Source organism: Amblyomma mixtum, chromosome 6, assembly GCF_055824585.1.
Source record: "Amblyomma mixtum isolate Tamu chromosome 6, ASM5582458v1, whole genome shotgun sequence".
NCBI lineage: Eukaryota > Metazoa > Arthropoda > Arachnida > Ixodida > Ixodidae > Amblyomma > Amblyomma mixtum.
In genome coordinates this window covers 95,155,787-95,176,199 of record NC_143017.1, presented here as the reverse complement: position 1 = coordinate 95,176,199, position 20,413 = coordinate 95,155,787, and positions in this window count along the sequence as shown.

The following is a 20,413-nucleotide window of genomic DNA, read 5'->3' as shown; positions in this document are numbered from 1 at the left end:
ACGGAGTGAAAGCAATAGAAATCTTGCTGCTTGCGCAGGCATAAACTGGCATAACGAAGCTGTCTTATACATCAGAAACAACGCCCAAGAAATCGAAGTGGAGACAAAACTGGAAACAACACAGCTGGAAGGAGCGAAATCCGTAAGGAAACGTTGTATGATAATTCAAGAGCCTTCTGCTGAGGATAGATCAGGTTGCCTTGTGTAGCATGCGGGAGCAGTGTTGAAAAGATGAAACGTATGGCAAGGCGGAAATTTGGGCGAGTTGGTAAGTATGCATGATTTTGTTCACAGCGCAACAAGAACGGGAAAGAACGCTTGTGTCACTCTTTCGTCTTTCCCGTTCTTGTTGCGCTGTGAACAAAATCATGAAACGTGTTCTGGTAGACTGCAAATTACACATCCAAATATCAAAGAGGACATGGTGAGCCTTTCAACAGCTTTTGGGTTTTAGGAACAGGGAAATGAAAATTAATTACCACCATCACCACTAGAGAGAAGACTGGAGTTTTGGTGCCGTGAAAGCAGAATGCAGAAATTGCACGAAGCGTCAGAAAGTAATATAGCTTAGGACATGAAAAGTATTCCTTGAATCGAAGAGGGGGGGGGGGGGGGGGATGGAATAAGCAGAACAAGATTTAAAACAAGAAAAAAAGGAGTACTGAAATAGATAAAACAGACAATTCAATTTACTCGACGAGGTGGCACATGCCGCTGCCCCGGATACAACGCAAATGCCGACATCTACCTGCGAAGGAGAAAAACTCTTTTTTTTTCTCTTGTCGGGTCAGTTATGTTGCGATAGGTTTAGTTTTGTTTCTTTTCTCCTTTTGCTTTCGTAAATCTGGCCTTGAGTAAGCAACTCACGCGATGAGGTCTAACGACCGGAGTGATGTCTACGCAGTATCCCGGCCAGGAACCCCTGGGAACCTCCTCCTTGTCGGCTGCTGCAGTAGACGTCAAAAAATTGCGATTGGAAGACTGGTGGCTCAAAATTCCTTCAACGTAGAAGTCAACCAAATCTGCATTAAAAGGAAGATAGCGAATTTACATAAAATACAATTAAGTTTGACAAACTGGTTAGAGAAATACAAAGCAACAAAAATACTGAGCACGGTGGCAGCTGCTATACCATCCCGTTCAAAGGTGACGCTCTTAACATCCATCCACCCATTCCCCTGACCTCCTGCCTTTGTCAGCTTTCTTGTGCAGCGGCTTGAGCAGCATTATTTGCAGATCGCCGGACCTCGCACTTCCTTTGCTTCATTTCCGGTAAGCTCGTTTGTCCCTCCCCTATCTTGCCAGCACAAAAGCTCTTTTCCGAGGCGTTCATTCTTATTTAACCCCAATCGAAATACCTGAACTGTTGCCCGCAGCAGACGTCGTTGCTTTACATCGCCGTAGCCGCGATACGAACGACGTGCGGTTGCCAACCGAGTAAGCAACTACCCCTTCTGCGGGCACTGCTTGCCCGTTGGGAATTAAGGCTTGACCTCTAATCTTTAGTATAGACCCGCTAACATCTCGACCACTGCAGTGCAACGACTGCTGGAGTTGTTGCGTTGCAGTGCTGGTGAGTGCAAGTCCAGCGTTCCCTGTTCTAACTGCGAGGACGGACATTCAACGAACGCATACACAGAACTAAATGAGAGGTTCTGCCTTTTTGGTTGCTCCTACATAGCATCATCGTCATCAGCCCGGCTTCGCCCACTGCAGGACAAAACCCTCTCCCATATCTCTCCAATTACCCCAGTTAGCAGATGCGGCCACCGTATCCCCGCAAACTTCTTAATATCATCCGCCGACCTAACTTTCTGCCGCCCCTGCTATGCTCTTTGATTCCACTCCGTTGCCCTCAACGACCAGCGGTTATGCTGCCTTCGCATTACATGCCCTGCCCAAGCCCATTTCTTCCTCTTGATTTCGACTAGGATGTCATTAGCCCGCGTTTGATCCCTGACTCACTCTGCCCTCTTCCTGTCTCTGCACAGCAAACTATTCTAATCTCTCATCCTGGGGATCACTGACAGTAAGCGCTGTTCGCGACGAGAGGCTGTAGTAGAGTTCAAACAGAGGGCATATGGCCACGCAGGTGTGACAGCTTGTACAAGGAAGAACTGCGAATGACCGCTCACATGCTGCACCTCGCAAGAGGTAGTCAGCAGAACAGATTTCTAGCAGCATTCCTGCATACCTTCATAGGCTTTAATACTGGCCTGCCAGTATTAAATTTCGTCATCGGTTCTCGCTTCAACGAATACAAACTTATGTCGCCCTAGAGAGAACGTCTTGTAAACATATCGTCTTGCAAGTGTTGTAAATGAAAGACACAACGCATGACGCATGAGAATGAAATCGATCGCTCTTCTTCGTTGTCGCACAATTCTCTTGCGAATAGCACCGCAGGAGCGATTAATAAAATGCTTGCATTCAACGCCTCCCAAATGCTTCGAGATAGTACATTTTATAGAGAGTTCTTGTGGACATCTTGGTTAATGTCTTATATATCCCAAAATTTTCGATGCATTCGCTTAATTAAGGAGAACTACAAGGTTTTATGAGACATTTTCGCTGTGCAAATACTGGAAATTCTCGCAATCTTTGCTGCGACGTTTTCAAGGCGTCTTTAGAGTTTCTGTATTATCTCCAAGATTTGTCGCTTATCTTGCCAAGACGTACCTGAGATGTCAGAAAGTTGTGTTAGTGGGTAAGCCGTTTGGAGAGGGGGGGGGGGGGGGGACTCAAAATTGTAGGTAAACTTTCGCAGGTGTAAGTACAGTTAACTCAATTGTAGTGCAAGATAGCTTGCACATGACGTAACGGGCGCCATGTAGTGCACTGCGCATAGCTTCCACTGAGCTTTCAAAGTGCAGGCGGCGTAATTCCGCCCTCCTCCTGGTTGAGTGACGTCGCTATAAGCCATTTATCAGAGGAAATCATACGATTTTTGGGCAGCGGCGGCATGCCCCGGAACGTTCTGCGTACTGCAAAAGGAAGCCATTCACCACAGGACACCCGATGCAGTCGGTCTATGCGCATGCGCATCTAAGTTGTATCGACGGCGGCGCCGCATGGTGTCGTATCTGAAACTTGAAATCCTCTGCCGCGGTCGCCTGGACCGGGCGCGCGGTAGAGCAGCTGGTAGACCGATCGTCTAGCTGCAGCGGGATTAACACCTTTTGTTTGTGGTGCCAGCTGCGTTCCACATAACACCCAGAACAACAACAAAGAAACAAATTCACAGAAAAGTTACCACTTTTTAACGAGAGATTCAGCGGCAGCCGTTCAGGTATTTTCATTTCACGATATGAGGTAAAGAACTTCAGACCGACATACACATATGTGCAGTCATAGAACACTTTCCGCGTATACTCGTCTGTCGACCAGTGCTCCTGTCCGGTACGCCGTTCCATGGAGGCGTGAAGTGTCATCTCCGCTGTCTGAGCTCGGGCTGCACGTATGTGCACAAATTGAGACAGGTCCAATCCCTGAAAAAATCGAAGTCCGGGTACTCGGGCTCTTTATACATCAAGACAGACGGTCAGAAACAACATTGGCCAAACTCCGTCAGGTGGGGGACCAGGTGGGCCGCTTAGTCCGCCGGGTTTCTAACAAGCGCGGGGGGTTACGATGTAAGGACGCCTTGCGGCTGGCGCATGCATTTGTAACCAGTCGAATTCTATATTCGACTCCATACCTCCACCTGCGGAAGCAAGACGAGGATTCACTCGAAGTCATCCTCCGCAAAATTATTAAGCGGGCTCTGGACCTCCCCGTGACCACCTCCAACAAACGCCTCCTGGGGCTGGGCATGGTGAACACATTTCGGGAGCTCCGGGAAGCTCACTTGACCAACCAATACACACGTCTCTCGAAGACATCGTCGGGTTGCCGCCTTCTTGCCCGACTACACATCCAACACACCACTCTCATGGAAGAGCGCGTACGTATTCCATCCCAGTGGAGATGCGCCCTCCACGTGCGCCCTCTTCCCGCGAACATGAACCGTGAGGACCATAATGGCCGGCGCCTGGCGCGGGCGGAAGCCCTGGCCCGCCACTATGGATCGAAACCCGGCGTATTCTACGTGGATGCCTCCGGCCCCCACCATGGGGGATGGTTCACGGCCGCAGTCGTCCACGAATCCAAAACAGTGAACGGCCTTACTTTCCGAGCCCGTGACATAACACACGCGGAGGAGGTCGCCATTGCTTTGGCTGCATCTCATTCCAATTCAAAAACAATTATTTCCGACTCGCGAGGGGCATGTCGGAACGTCGAGCAGGGCTGGGTACCGTATCTAGCCTACCGCATTCTCCAAAACAGCGTCTATACCGGGGACCCCGCTCACCGGCGTATCGTTTGGGCTCCTGCTCACATGGGCCTTGAGGGAAATGAGGCAGCTGACGCCGCCGCCCGCGCGCTCTCTCACCGGACATTCCCCTCCGACCCTGACGATCAGGAACTCGAATTCTCTCCAGCTTACTCGTTTAATTACTTTATCAATCTGGCCATAGTCTTTATCCCCGCCCGTGTAAAGGTCTCTCAAAGGCGGAGGAGCGGCTTCTGCTTCGCCTATATACAAATACTTTGCTGTGCCCGGCAGCTCTAAAACACTTTGACCTTTCTTTCTCTGGCAGCTGTCCGCACTGTGCGGAGAAGTCTTCGGACATCTACCACATGGTGTGGGCCTGCCCCTCCAACCCTGCTATCCCCCCTCACCCCAACCCAACCCGGGAGGACTGGGAGGCGACCCTGCTCGGCTGCTCTGACCTGCAGGCCCAACGGGCCCTGGTCGCGCGAGCCCGGGCAGCGGCCGACGCCACTGGGGTCCCGAACTAGGGACCTCCACCTAGTACTTGTGAGGGCTGGCCCCCTTTGGGTCAGCTCATACCTCACCTCCCGAAGTTTATCTGTAAATAAATGTTTTCCACCACCACGGGCTGCACGTTTCGCAGCAATCGCTGCAGATGGACAGATATACATACTTCTGCTCTCGCCGTACTCCCCTTCTGCCTTCCGGAGGAAGAATTCTTCGGATGGTTCCCGTGGCAACTCCCCTCTATGGTTGGGAACCTCTCGCTACACTCCCCTCCTTCCAAGGTAAACACCCTCCGAGTGGTTCCCGTGGGAACCATCCTCCCGTTACGCACTACTACTACTACTACTACTACTACTACTACTACTACTACTACTACTACTACTACTACTGCTACTATACTACTACTATTACTACTACTACTACGTACTGCTACTAGCGCTACTACTACTACTATTACCGCTGCTACTACTATAACGACGTGAAACCCAGAGAATGAGCCCTTACCAGCTATTGCTGTGAAATAAATGATCTATAGGGACAGCCGCAGCCGAGCCGGGTTTGGAATGCGGCACCTCATGCGCCCGCACAGAAAAGGGGCACCCCGGGAAGCGCATAATCCCAGTCAAAAAAAAAATTGGAACCAATTGGATTTTTAATGGGTTCCAATTGGTTCCAGTTGGACGAGTTCAGTTTCCAATTGGTTCCAATTGGAGTGGTGTTCCAATTCGATGGTCCAAATGGACTATCCAATTGGACCGTTTGGGTTTCCAATTGGTTCCAATTGGAATGGTGTTCCAATTGGATGGTCCAAATGGATGAGCCCAATTGGTCTTACCCATTGCATCTAATTGGTCCGCCGAACTGCACCCAATTTATCGAATGAATGTTTGCATGTTTGACAAAAAAGGTAGAACTAATATGGTACTTACAATAATAACTATCAGCAGCTTAGCCTAATAAATTGTACTCATCACCTACACCACCACTGGAGCTGAAATTAAATTAAATATCTGCGCTCAGTGGGCAAGCGCCACCGGCCCCAGCATGAGAGCCTAATAAATTGGGTATATAAGTTGGAGCAGATGTGTGTTCTCTGGATGTAGTACATATTGAGTTAATGTATGCTACTAGTGCCTGAATGTGCAGTGTTGCTTGTGTGTGATGCATGTGTGTCTGTTGGCTTTGATTTCCATAAAAGCATGTTAATTTCAATTCCGTAGAAAAACGTTGATTGGCACTAGGCAGAGTGTCTCCCGCAGTCCTCATAAATCAGTTTTCCTTTTGCACATTATAACGTAAGTTGTAGAAATATTCATCCAAGATCCTAGAGCATATTATTCAAACATTTAGCTACCTTTCTCAATGAACGTAACATATATTTTGTGAATATTTTCTGGATCAAATAACTGCCTGGCCTAATGGGTCCAATTGGCTAGTCCAGTTGGATCCAATTGGTCGTGGGCTAAAAACACAACTGGAACCAAATGGTTCCAATTGGGAAATCCAACTGGAAGCAATGGGAAGGTCCATTAAGTTCCAACTGGAATGTCCAATTGGTTCCAATGGTTTTTTTTTTACTGGGATCGCTCGCTGACTGCGCCTGTGTACGGTTTCGAAATGGCGGCGATCATATCACTTAACCCCCCATTTAACCCCCCCCCCAAATTTCGGCCCACTCAGACAGCCGTTCTTTAATATATGGAGCCTCAGTTACGATTTCTTTTGGTGAAATAAAAGTTTTTCACCTCCACCACCAGGGCGCCTACGACAACGTAACGCATCAGGCCATTTTGGACGCATTAGAAGCTGCTCAGATTGGAGGCCGCATGTTCAGCTGGATACGCAGCTATTTGTCAGGGAGGTCGTGTTTTGTCCAGACTGAAGACGGACCAACCTCTTCGCATCTAAATTCGCGCGGAGTCCCGCAGGGTGGAGTGCTGAGCCCAACTCTTTTCAACATAGCTCTCGTCGGCCTGGTTGACTCATTGCCACAATCAGTCCAGATCTCAATATACGCCGATATCTGTATTTGGGCATCAAGCGTGACCCGTCCACAAGTTCGTGCGAGACTACAAAAGGCGGCAACGATACTGACGTTATACCTTCGTCAGCAGGGCCTAAATATTTCAACCGAAAAATGTTCCCTCGTGGCGTTAACGCGAAAAAAAATGACAAGTTACCCCATATAGCAGCGTCTGGAGGTGATGCTGCTCCGACGACCGACCTTGGAAATCCTCCTTTGACTCTACATGCCCGACGGAATATACTTAGCGTCGACGTGGACGGAGTCCCTGTTACCGCTCTCATCGACACGGGAGCGCACGTCTCCGTTATGAATGCCTGTCTACGCCGTCGCCTAAGGAAAGTGCTTACTCCTGCCCGCTCCGCTGTTGTTCGTGTCGCCGATGGCGGTACTTCCGCTGTCGTTGGAATGTGCACAGCCCGTGTGTCAATCGCCGGCCGCCATACTTCGGTTCTCTTCACTGTCCTCGAACACTGCCCTCATGACCTCATCCTTGGCCTTGACTTTCTTTCCGAACATTCTGCCCTCATTGATTGCGCCACAAGTGTCGTTCAGCTCGCCCTACCTTTTAACGAGGAGCCACCGGCTCCTGTTGTCCATCGCCTATGTACCGTGGATTTTGTCCGCCTGAACCCCGAAGCCGTCACTTACGTATCATTCTCTTCCGTCCCACCAGTTCCCGATGGTCAATACGTCGTTACTCCAGCCCTTGATGTGCCTCTCACACGGAGTGTTGCCCTCGCACATACAGTGGTCACTATGTTTGCCAATCGAGCGTCCCTTCCGATCCTCAACTTTTCATCGCACGTTCAGCCGCTTCCCCAAGGCATGTCGCTCGCCACGCTGTGCCCTGCTTCCGACTGCGTTGTATCAGCTGTCACCGGCTGTGTACCTCCCTCGCCGAAATGCCCCGAGTCCGACGTGACACCATCTGACCAATACGCAAAAATGATTGCCCCTGACCTCTTACCAGCCCAAACTCACGACCTCAGGTGTCTTCTTTCCTCATTTCACGACATCTTTGACTTCGACAACCGCCCTTTGGCTCGGACCTCTGTGGTTACGCATCGCATTAACACCGGTGACGCCGCTCCTATCCACAGACGTCCGTATAGGGTCTCCAGTGCAGAACGGAACATCATTCAGCAGGAGGTGGACAAAATGCTTACCAAAGACATTATAGAGCCCTCGTCGAGTCCTTGGGCCTCACCAGTTGTCCTAGTTAAAAAGAAAGACGGGAGCTGGCGCTTTTGCGTTTATTATCGGCACCTTAACCGCATTACGAAAAAGGACGTCTATCCTCTCCCCAGAATTGACGACGCTTTGGATTGCCTTCACGGAGCCAAATTTTTCTCTTCCATCGACCTTCGATCCGGCTATTGGCAAATTGCTGTGGATGACCAAGACCGTGAAAAGACTGCATTCGTCACACCAGACGGCTTATATCAGTTCAAAGTTATGCCGTTCGGTCTCTGCAATGCGCCAGCTACCTTCGAGAGAATGATGGACTCTTTGCTTCGAGGATTTAAATGGGTTACATGCCTGTGTTACCTGGACGACGTCGTGGTTTTTTCGCGCTCATTTTCCACGCACCTCGAACGACTGACGAGCATTCTTTCTGTCTTCCGTAAAGCCGGGCTGCAGCTCAACTCGTCGAAATGCCAATTCGCTCGTCGCCAACTGACCATCCTTGGACATCTAGTCGATGCCTCGGGTGTCCGCCCGGACCCTGCTAAAGTTCAAGCTGTCAAAGACTTCCCTCCTCCGCAATCGTCCAGGGACGTGCGCAGCTTTGTAAGCCTGTGCTCTTATTTCCGACGTTTCATCAAAAATTTTGCTGGCATCGCTCGTCCCCTCACCGACCTCCTTAAGAAAGACAGCCCTTTTACCTAGCTGGGGCCCTGCCCAAGGAGAAGCCTTTTCTTCCTTAATCCAACTGCTCACTTCCCCTCCTATATTGGCCCATTTCGACCCGTCCCCACCAACTGAAGTTCGCACAGACGCCAGCGGATATGGTATCGGAGCTGTGCTCGCCCAACGTCACCAAGGTCAAGACCGTGTCATTGCATACGCCAGCCGTCTTCTTTCCACCGCCGAGCGCAATTACTCCATAACGGAGCGCGAGTGCCTCGCCCTTGTTTGGGCGGTCGCTAAATTTCGACCCTACCTGTTTGGCCGCCTTTTCTCAGTTGTGACGGACCACCACGCTCTTTGCTGGCTTTCTTCGCTGGAGGACCCCACCGGCCGGCTTGGTCGTTGGGCATTGCGCCTGCAAGAGTACTCTTACACCGTTGTTTACAAGTCCGGGCGTCTACATCAAGACGCTGACTGCCTGTCTCGTCACCCTGTGGAGCCGCCAGATCCTGGCGACAATGATCTCGGCCCGTGCTTATTCGCTATCTCTGATCTGCTTAACATCGCGGCCGAGCAACGGCAAGATTCCTCCTTGCGTCCCCTTATCGACCGCCTCGCCTGTGCCAACCCCGATCCTTCGCTCCAGCTCTTTGTTCTTCAGGATGACATCCTCTACCGACGCAACCTTCGCCCTGACGGCCCTCCGCTCCTGCTCGTCGTTCCTCAACGTCTCCGCTCGTCTGTCCTCGCGGAACTACACGACCTGCCCACCGCGGGACACCTCGGTGTCTCCCGCACGTACGATCGGGTCCGACGCCGCTTCTTTTGGCCCGGCCTTTACCGTAGTGTTCGCCGTTACGTTGCCAGCTGTGACCTCTGTCAACGCAGGAAGCGGCCCTCCACTTTGCCTGCCGGCCTTCTGCAGCCTATCGACGTACCTCTGGAACCTTTTCATCGTGTCGGACTAGACCTCCTCGGACCTTTTCCTACGTCCAGTTCCGGCAACCGTTGGATCGCCGTCGCCACTCACTACGCCACTCGGTACGCTATCACACGTGCCTTACCAACCAGTTGCGCCACCGATGTCGCCGATTTCCTGTTGCAAAATGTCATCCTTCATCACGGTGCCCCACGCCAATTGCTGACGGACCGCGGTCGCTACTTTTTGTCCCGGGTAGTTGACGACATACTCCGGTCCTGTTCCACGCAGCATAAACTCGCTACAGCGTACCATCCTCAAACGAACGGGCTTACCGAGCGCCTGAATAGGACCCTCACTGACATGCTATCTATGTACGTCGCACCCGACCATCGTGATTGGGACATTGCCTTGCCTTATGTAACATTTGCTTACAATTCATCGCGGCATGACACCACGGGCTATTCGCCTTTCTATCTTTTGTATGGCCGGCATCCTGCGTTGCCATTGGATACACTCCTGCCGCCTTCTTCGGCCTCGACCACGGAGTACGCACGTGACGCCATCGCTCAAGCAACCTCGGCCCGCGAAATCGCCCGCGACCGTCTCACCGCCTCCCAGGCCTACCAGAAGTCAGTTTACGACCGCCGACATCGCCCAGTACACTACACGCCAGGATCACTCGTCCTCGTTTGGTATCCCTCTCGCCGTGTCGGCCTTTCAGAGAAACTCCTACATCAGTATAAGGGCCCTTATCGCGTGCTCCGTCAGGTGACCGACGTGACTTATGAGATTGCCCCCCTCGATCCTCCGTCGTCATCCACCTCCCCTACCACTGACGTTGTTCACGTGGTTCGCCTCAAGCCATACCGTGCACCTGCTCCGTCTTCCACTTAGCATCGGGACGATGCTTTCGCCGCCGGGAGTTGTTGTTGTTGTTGTTGTAGCCTACGACAGAATGGCACATACCCACTCTGGGGGATCGGCCAAGAATCGGGTGGAAAAGGTTGGTATTCACCTGTACGTAGTAAAGGCAAAAGGAAAGCACACGGGAGAGGAACACCGGGGGAGTCTACCACAAGAAGGGCACGGAGAGGATGAAAAAAAAATCAACAAAACTGAAAACAAATAATAAGAATAATAATAATCATAATATATATATATATATATATATATATATATATATATATATATATATATGAAAGAAGCCAACAGCCACAGAAACCAAGGGGCACAGGGGATTTTTTAATTAATTTATTTGCTTTGTGGTGTTGATCAATTTAGAATATTACTGAACATGTCATCGCTTAAAGCTAATTGATTAGAAACGCAGAAGAAAAAACAACCACTGCCGCCGGTGGGATTAAATTAATTAAAAAAACCCTGTGCCCCTTGGTTTCTGTGGCTGTTGGCTTCTTTCATATTTATAACGAGCCCCTCATTCCCCTTCCCTTGTTTGCTTAATTGCTTAGCGAGGGCCTCGGTTCTGGCAGCCTTGACTCCACAGGAAGCATAAGAGGGTTCTCACGCAGCTTCCACCCTCTCCGTTCGATGACGTTCTACGTCACTACCTGCGGTTACTCAGGACGTTCTACGTCCGCCGCTTATGAACGTGGGTGGCGCTGATGAACACTCTCAAGGTTAGGTTACTTGTAAACATAAATACCCCCGAAAGCAGAAGATTTGACAGCCGTCGCCGTAGCTCAGAGGTAGAGCACCGGACGCGTAATTCGGAGGTCGTGGGTTCGGATCCCACCGGCGGCAGTGGTTGTTTTTTCTTCTGCGTTTCTAATCAATTAGCTTTAAGCGATGACATGTTCAGTAATATTCTAAATTGATCAACACCACAAAGCAAATAAATTAATTAAAAAATCCCCTGTGCCCCTTGGTTTCTGTGGCTGTTGGCTTCTTTCATATTTATAACGAGCCCCTCATTCCCCTTCCCTTGTTTGCTTATATATATATATATATATATATATATATATATATATATATATATATATATATAAAGGAGATTGGATTGGAGAGAGAGAGAAAGAGAGAAAAGAGAATAATTCGAAGAAAAAAAATGAAGCATAAAAGGAAAATACTGAAAGCGTTAGCAAGGTAGTCGATGAGATTCCAGCAAGAAATTTTGAACAGCATCACAAACAGACCTGTGGCTGAACCCAAGTGTGGTGGCACCAAATGATAGCAACTGTGGGCTGCTCAAACTGAGGCCAAGTTGCTGTAAGGGCAACTCCAGCAGTCTTCTTCTCAAAGAGGTGAAACGACGACAATGGAGCCAAAAATGATCGATAGATTCAGGCTCACGGCAAAATGCACAGAGGGGAGATAGCGCCAAACCAGATCTGTGCAGATAGAAATTTAGAGGGGGGATGCGGCAGCGCAACCTCGTCAGAGATACTTCTAGCTGCCGAGATGGACAAATTTTCCTGCTCCATGAATATTTCAGATGCTGATATTCCACCAATGTTAAAAGTGTTGTGTCTTGCACGCTTAATAACGCTCGACGCCGGAACCTAGATGCTGTGATATACGCTGTAGCCGGTATGATGGGCAACACAGGGCCGCCTAGGGAAGCCTTTGCAAGGTTATCCGCGATCTCATTGACAGTCACGCTGCTGTGGCCGGGTACCCATATCAAGTGAACAAGGCTCAAATGCGAAGGAAGAAGCGATAAAAAAGTGCTTAAAGTGGGACAGTCAACATGCGACGCGAGGGACGAACACAAAGATAAAGAATCGGTAATGACTGCCACTGCAGAAATAGAAGGATCAAGCTTGCGCAGAGCAAGAACTACTGCCAGAAACTCAGCTTGAAAAAATAGGGGTGTAATCCGGAAGGCGCAGCGAAAAGGACCAGTCTAAACTCGGACAGTAAATTCCCACCCCTGCCTTTTCGTTGCACTGAGAGGCATCGGTTGCTATTGCAATTTTTGTAGGTAGGGACCTTAAATGATCCTCTAATAGACCATTTAAAATACGGGGTGGTAAAAGTTTCGCGTTTTGAGGAAAAATGTTGTCGAAAACAATGTGGACAGAGGACCCACTGCTTAATGCTGGAAGGATGTTGTAAATCTGCACGTTTAAAGGCTCAAGCAGCCTTTGCACGAACACAACCTGTGGGGTATGAAAACGAGGCCAGTGGACACCAAAAAAGGAGGTCGGCTGGCAACAGAAAATGCTTTGCGAACGGTGAAAATGGGATTCAAAAATTTTGAGGAAAGTCTGCACAGTTAGAAAGTGAAATCGGGTTAACAGAGGAGGAATGCGGGCCTCAAGGTATAGCACATTGGTAGCCACGAATTTGGGGACGCCAAGGCACATCCGAAGCACCTCCCTCTCCAAAAGGATGAGAGGACGAAGTTTGTATGAAGCCGAGCCTGAAAACAACACAGAGCCAAATTCTAAAATTAGCCTAACATACAATACGTAAATCATTAGGAGCGTATCCCTGCGCATGCCGTACCTGTGACTACATAACCTCCGTAACATGCCTGCGGCACGAGTCCCTTTTACAGCAACATGGTCAATGTGAGGCCGCCATGTGAGTTTGTCGTCATAAATGACGCCCAGGTATTTTAGGGATTGAACTTGAGGAATTGGTTGAAATTTGCATGAAAGAGAGAGCACGACAGGATCCTGTAGAGGAAAAACAAGGACAGCACACTTGTTAACATTTAATGAGAGGTGTAAACTGCTCAACCAGAGCTCAAGAGAACTCAAATATGATTGCAACTGATCATAGAGGGAATGTATATCAGGCGCAGCCGCAAAAATGCTATGTCGTCCGCATAGACGTAAGTGCGAACATGGTGGTGGAGAGGAATGGAGCTCATGAGAATATTGAACAGCACAGGCGAAAGGACAGCTCCCTGCGGAACACCTCTCGTCTGTTTGTACCTCTCGGATTTTACCCCATTATGGACGCAGGAGAATTCCCTGTTATAGAGAAACGCAGATATCCAAGCAACTAAATATTCCGGAAACTGGAGGGACTGTAGCCTGTGTATTAGGATGGAATGCTCTACACTGTCATAAGCTTTAGAGACGTCGAGCGTAACCAAAGCAGCATACAGGCGTTGACGACGAGCTAGAAGAATACGACTCTCAAGATCTACATGTGCATGCCATATCGAACATCGCGGCCGGAAGCCGAGTTGACACGGGCTGAGAATAGTTCTGCGGTCCACAAAGGCAGAAACCCGCATAAGTAACACCCTTTCTATTAATTTTACCACGTTTGATGTTAGAGAAATAGGCCTAATATTTTCCAATTCATAGCCTCCGCCCTGGTTTTTAAGTAAAGGGATCACCTTGGCCAGCTTCCACTCAGAAGGGATCCAAGCGAGTTTGATAGAATAGTTGACCAGGTGTAACAAAGAGTTCGGAGACGCCTCAAATAGAATCTTGAGCATCTTTGAAGTAACACCATCAGGACCGGGAGCAGAAGCTGGTAATCTTTGAACAACTTGAGAAAGCTCCGAAAGAGTGACTTTAGTGAAATAATTATCTGGCGTCCTGTGCGCAAACAACATGGGACGCAAAGGAAATAGAGACGAGAACCGCTTATGCAAGCCCGCGGCAATTGATTCAACCACCTCGATAGCTTCCTTTGGAGACATAACTAATGACTGTAAATCACGAGACGGCAGGACCTGTTTCCTGGACCGTAAAAAGCCAAATAATGCCCGTCGGTTGCCTGACTTTGAAAGAAAATCAAAATGTTCAGAGTCATATTTCTCTTTCACACGAGAAACTGTGCGTTTAAAGGTGGCTGCTATGAATTTATAATCTTTCCAGTTATTTGGGCATTGGTTATAAAGAAGCTTTTTCCATGCTGCCTTCCTCCGCCTGTAATCCCTCGTACAGTCCGCGTTCCACCAATGATTAGAGGAATTCCCATTTGAGGGCCGCACCAGGAACTCCGACTTTTTCCGGCAATCCTCTAAAGCCAGGCATATGCTTGTTGACTGGTGATCTTCGGCGATGTTAGAAACTGACGCGAGGGCAGAGCGCAACATCGTCTCAAATTTGTCATAATTTACATGCGTCCGCAACGGACGAGCCGCAGGAATTACACGACATAAGATATCAAAACGAACCGGTATATGGTCACTTGAGAAGCCGCAATCAACAGTCGACCAATTCATTATGCCAATTCCAGGACTGGTGAATGTAAGATCTAAAACAGATTTAGACTGAGCGCAAAGGTAAGTGGCTGATCCAGAATTTGAACACGTAAGGCTGTTATCAGGAACCCAGTCCCAAAGGCGCTTCCCACATAGATTTGTGCGGTAGCCTCAAGACACATGGTGTGAATTGAAATCGCCAGCCATGAGAAGTGGGTTTCCACAGCTAGCGAGAAGCGAATCTAGAGGTCTAGTATCCTGGACTCCATAGGGGAAATAAACATTTACTAAGGAAAATGGGGAGCACCCAGGAAGAAGAAAGTCTAATGCCAAAATCTCACAGTCAGGGGACATTAGCTGGAAAGATACCTTAGCCTTGTGGCAAAGTTTTGAAGAAACTAACGTAAGCAAACCCCCTCCTCGTGACTGGCGATCTAGACGAAATGAACGATAATTTTTAAAGTGAAAATGTTTGTCGGCTGAAAGCGTACGTTTCTTGAAGAATAATGATATCCGGATTAAGCTGGGAAGAAATACAGTGTAAATCTGTTTTAGCTGTAAGAATAGAGCGACAGTTCCACTGTAAAACTCGCAACGACGCTATGGTTTCGAAAGCAGAGCAGCAGCAACTGCCTGCTCTAAAATGGTGTCCTTCGGCATATTGCCAAGCTGCTTCTTCTGTGATTTGGATTGTGAACGAGAAGAAGATGAAGGAGATATCGGGGACCCGCATACGCTTTAGGACCCGCACGTCAGCCTCCATCATCTCGGAATCAGAGATAACTCCAGCGTCACTGGAAGTACCCGAGGTAAGAACAGTGTTGGGAGCAGAAGTTTGTTCCTGGGGCTGAGATGTTGCAGATAGAGAAGAACGTACAAGAGCAGGGGTAATATCATTCGATAGAGAAGCCAAACTGGTCTGCATAGCATTAGTGAGCTGGGAAGCGAGGACGTTGGTGAGGCATTCCGAAACACTTGCTGCAATTTTCTCTACCATTTTTGTCATGGACGCTTCCACAGCAGACGCAATTGCCTGAGTCAGCGTTGAGTCTAAAGTCATGCCCTGACGAGCGGTCACCCCTGCATACCCGTAGGCCCGTTCCTTAATTTCCTGTATAGCTTCTCGGCGCGAACATCGTTTGCGGTCTATAACCTCCAGGATCTGAATTTCCTGCGCACGAGAGGGGCAGTTGGAAGAATTAGCAGCGTGGGCGCCACCGCAAAGACAACACTTCTCGTTGTGCTCAGAGCAAGTGCTCGTAGCGTGATCTTCTCCACAGTGACAGCAGCGCAAGGTAGATTTACAACCGCCGGCGCTATGGCCATAGCGCCAGCAGTTGGAGCACTGTAGAGGCCTAGACGACAACTGGTCAACCCGAAAAATTAGAGGCCAGGCCTTTATTTCACTGGGGCAAGACGTGCCGGCAAAGGTGGCAATTACCGACTCAGTGGGCACCCGCATGTTGCCAACATCACGGTTACAGCGGTGCACAGCAACAACACCTGCGGCGGACAGCAGATCAAGGGTCTCAACTGGAGACAGCGAAGAGTCGACGCCTCGGACAATGCCCTTCGTGCAAGCCAGATGAGGCGGAATAAAAGAGCTTACCCGGAGAGATGCGAAAGACGAGGTAGCTAGAAGATCTCTGACGCAGGCAAGGTCTGAGGACCTGCAGAGAATACCGCCGCGTCCAAACTGGCGGACCTCACTGATGGCTTCATAATGAGAAGTGGCTGACTGGAGCGCAGCCCGAACAATTCCAGGATTAGTCATCTTGATGGCGCCACCATCCTTAGGCACCAGCGCAACCGGGATGCTGCCGACGCCACTGCGCAAAAAAGCCTCCAAGGGCAAGACATCAGGGGAAAGGGATGCCGACCAGGAGGAGCTCCCCTGGCCGGGAGACTGGGTAGACATACCCCGGGCTTACGGCCTCACCGTGTGCTTGATGCCCAAAAAACGACAAGGACAAAGGCTCAGGGAGAAAAACAAAACCTCAACCAACCACCCGAAACTCAACCAATCGTTCCCCAGCGGGCTGGCACGGCTGGTAGTATGGCTTCGTCTCGCTGGGCTGATACTAGCGCACATAGAAGCGACGCACTTCTTCATCCAAGAATCGGGTGGTAAGTGGACAACGAAGAAGACAGTGCTGTGCTCGTGCAATGAGCGCGAAGAGGACGAAGTGTGATCTGTGCGCCGTTGGCCGGCAGTGGTTCGACTGAGCTGCTGTGAGCTGCTGTCAGCATTCCTCAGTGACTACTCTTTGTGGGCCTACATTTACGTAACAATATTAATGGCAACGCCATTCCCTATGAGAAAAACCATCGCTTCCTTGGCGTTGTTATCGATAGGAACCTCTCGTGGAGTCCCCATCTTTACGACATGCGAAAGAAACTGACAGCGATTGTTCAGATTCTCTCCTTCCTCGGGGGAAAGTCCTGGGGTGCATCTGTACGCTCGATGCTTCAACTGTACCGTTCGCTGTTCCTGGGATACATGCGGTATAGCTTTCCCATTTTAAACAATATCAGAATGACAAACCTTCAGACACTTCAAAGTGTTCAAGCGCAAGCTCTACGAATCTGCCTTGGGCTACCTAAATGTGCCTCAACGGCAGCCACTATTCTTGTCGCTGGGGAGCATCCTGTTACTTCATACATTGCTGTTGAAACCATGAGAACACACATTCGGCACCTCACGCGAGTTCCGAGTCATCATCTCGCAGCTCTTCCCGTGCTCAGACCACATACTGCATTTGCAAATGTAATTCAAGCTCACCGTGCCTATCTTCCTTCGCAGTTCGCCCACCCATCAAGATCATGCTCACCCATATGGAGTCTCCATGAACCCCGGGTGCACCTATCTATTCCTGGAATTAATAAGAAATCTGATTTATCATTGCCTGCTCTCAAGCAACTGACACTGCATCATTTGCATTTTAACCATACACACCGCATACATGTCTACACAGATGGCTCAGTGACTTCAACAAGCTCTGCTGGGTCTGTGGTGATACCGGCCAGGTCTATTTTAATGAAGGTGAGGACTACCTATCTCACCTCTTCAACTGGTGCAGAACTAGCTGCCCTACGGGATGCAGTTCAGTTCATTAGTCAGGAATCTGCACATGTCTGGACAGTTTTCACCGACTCTAAAGCAGCCCTTCAAGGCCTGCAAACTGCACTACGCCGTGGGTCACACGAACAACTCGTTGCCGAAATCCACAAGCTAGCTCTACCATGACGCCACATTGAAAGGACACAACATAATTTTCCAGTGGCTGCCGGGCCACTGCGGCATTCATGGCAATCACCAGGCTGACGAAGCTGCCCGTTCTGCCCACAATGACGGAATCCCCGTTAATATCCCCGTAACGAGAGCTGACGCAGCTTGTGGGCTTCGTTCCTTGAGGCTGGAGCTCACACTTTCAGCGTGGAACTCTGGTGAGTTGTGCAACCGTCGCCTCAGGACTTTGGACCCTGGACTGCGCCTCCGTCTTCCGTGTAATGTAGCGCGTCGTGAAGCAACACTACTGTGTCGTCTATGGCTCGGTGTTGCCTTCACGAATAAGTATGCTTTCCGGATCGCGATGGCCGACAGCCCTTCTTGTGTGAACTGCGCCTGTGATGAGACAATCACCCATATCTTGTGTGAGTGCCCTGCCTTTGTAGCCGAAAGACATAAGCTGCGATGTGCTCTGGACCGCCTGGACCCTCGCCCTTTCACAGAGGCCAAGATCCTCGGTCCGTGGCCACAACAGTCAACTGCCATCAAGGCTTACAAGGCACTCTTTCGCTTTTTGAGAGCGACTGCCTTAATTGACAGACTGTGATTATTTCCCGTTACTTCTCTCTTTCCTCTTTAATTCCACTCATTCCCTTCCCCTGTGCAGGGTAGCCAACCGGAATCCTTTCTGGTTAACATCCCTGCCTTTCCCTCTCTCTCTCTTCTTCTCGGATTCAAACACGCTGACACCATCATTTTTTGTGTGTGCGCATGTTCCCTTTCATGCACGTTTTTGAACGTGTCATGTAAAATGAATTTCCGCGCAATTAAAATCGGCCGATATTTCGCGCTCTATCTGCCTTCGTGGTTTTGCTATCCCTTGCGTAACCAGAATAGTCTACTAAGAAAGTCAAACCGTAGCCCTCTTGCCTTCGTGGATGAAAAGTATAGCACAAATATCTTCCAGGACTCAAAACCTCCGCCTGATATCCTCATTCACCATGGAGGTAAAAATTCACACATACCCTCCACACCGCGACTGCCTTCGTTCGCTTCATGGAACGCAGCAGTCACGTAGGCTTAAAGGCGGCAAGGTGGCGCCATCTTCCGCGCTTAAGGGCAGTCGGCCGCTTGGGTAGAGTGTAGCTTGGGTAAGCGAGCGTTGACAACTCGCTCAGAAAGCTGGAAAGCTGCGTCGGTACGTCGACGCGTGTCGTACGCACACACCGCACAGAAGTATTCGTACTAATAGAATACGGCAAAGCAAATTACCTTTGGCGACGCCACAATAAATATAAGCCAGTTATGCCGCCTAAGGGGCCCAAGGCTGATCAAAAAATGATGTCTTTACTATCTCCACGTAATCGGCCTCATTTGAGGATACGAGAAAAAAAAAAATATGCCGTACAGCTGTGGGCACAAACCAGGAAATGGCGTTGCTGTAATTTACTGGCTTCGTTATAGCATGTCCAGTAAAAAAAAGTGTCACGACAGAGCTGTGCTACACACATGAGCAACTCCCCGCTCCCCGTGTAGTCTAAAAAGGTGCGAATTCACTAAATCATTCTTTCAGCGACCGCTCCATACCTGTCGGCGGTTGCTTCATTAAATTCGTAGCCAGTTAAAGCCACAGCGCTCGTAGCGTTGGCTCTTGAACCAGTTGAACGCGCTCGCACACAGACTGCGCGCGCCGCTCCGAGCGACGGCCTGCGTGAAGCCAAGAGTGCGACTTCCAGGTGTAAACTAGTTTTTGCGGGAGCTGGCGAATCGCCGCTCGCGTGTCTCACGGTTTCGCTCGTGCCACGCGTTGACGATGCGTGACCGAGTGGTGTGTGCGCACTTGCCGGGAGCGCCGTCACATTTCCTCGCAATGTCACTTCCCTGCAACGAGCTTTCCTCTACAGGAAAACATACCGATCAGGAGGCGGCGGTCCACCTGCGACCAACGTCCACACCTCTCTTCCAAAGACGGCGCTCTGTTGCGCTTTCACGTCAGTGAAAAAAAAAAGAATCTGCTTAGGTTGCAAACGTCTCCGCTTCTTTCTGGAAGGTTACGCGCAGAAAAAAGGGTTCAGTGTTGAAAAATAACACGTTACATTTTGTACCGTCAGGAACTAGACGGCGAGCGAAACCGAAAATCTAGTTTCATGACCTTGAGCGAACCAGTTAACAGGCTGGCAAATGAGATGTAACCACGCAACAGATAGCGGACTACGCAAGGTCGGAGGAATGCACGCGAAGTCAATGCGAACATAATGACACGTCTCACTGTCTCCGTTAAACGATATGCCGGGTGGCGTTATGCCTCTCACGGTTATCATACTCGGTTTTCACGACAGTAAAATCAAAATGTTCACGATCATCATGGGACGGGGAACCAAAATTGGCTGGTCTGCTGCAAGATTACTTGAGCGTGGAATTGGTTGCGGCCA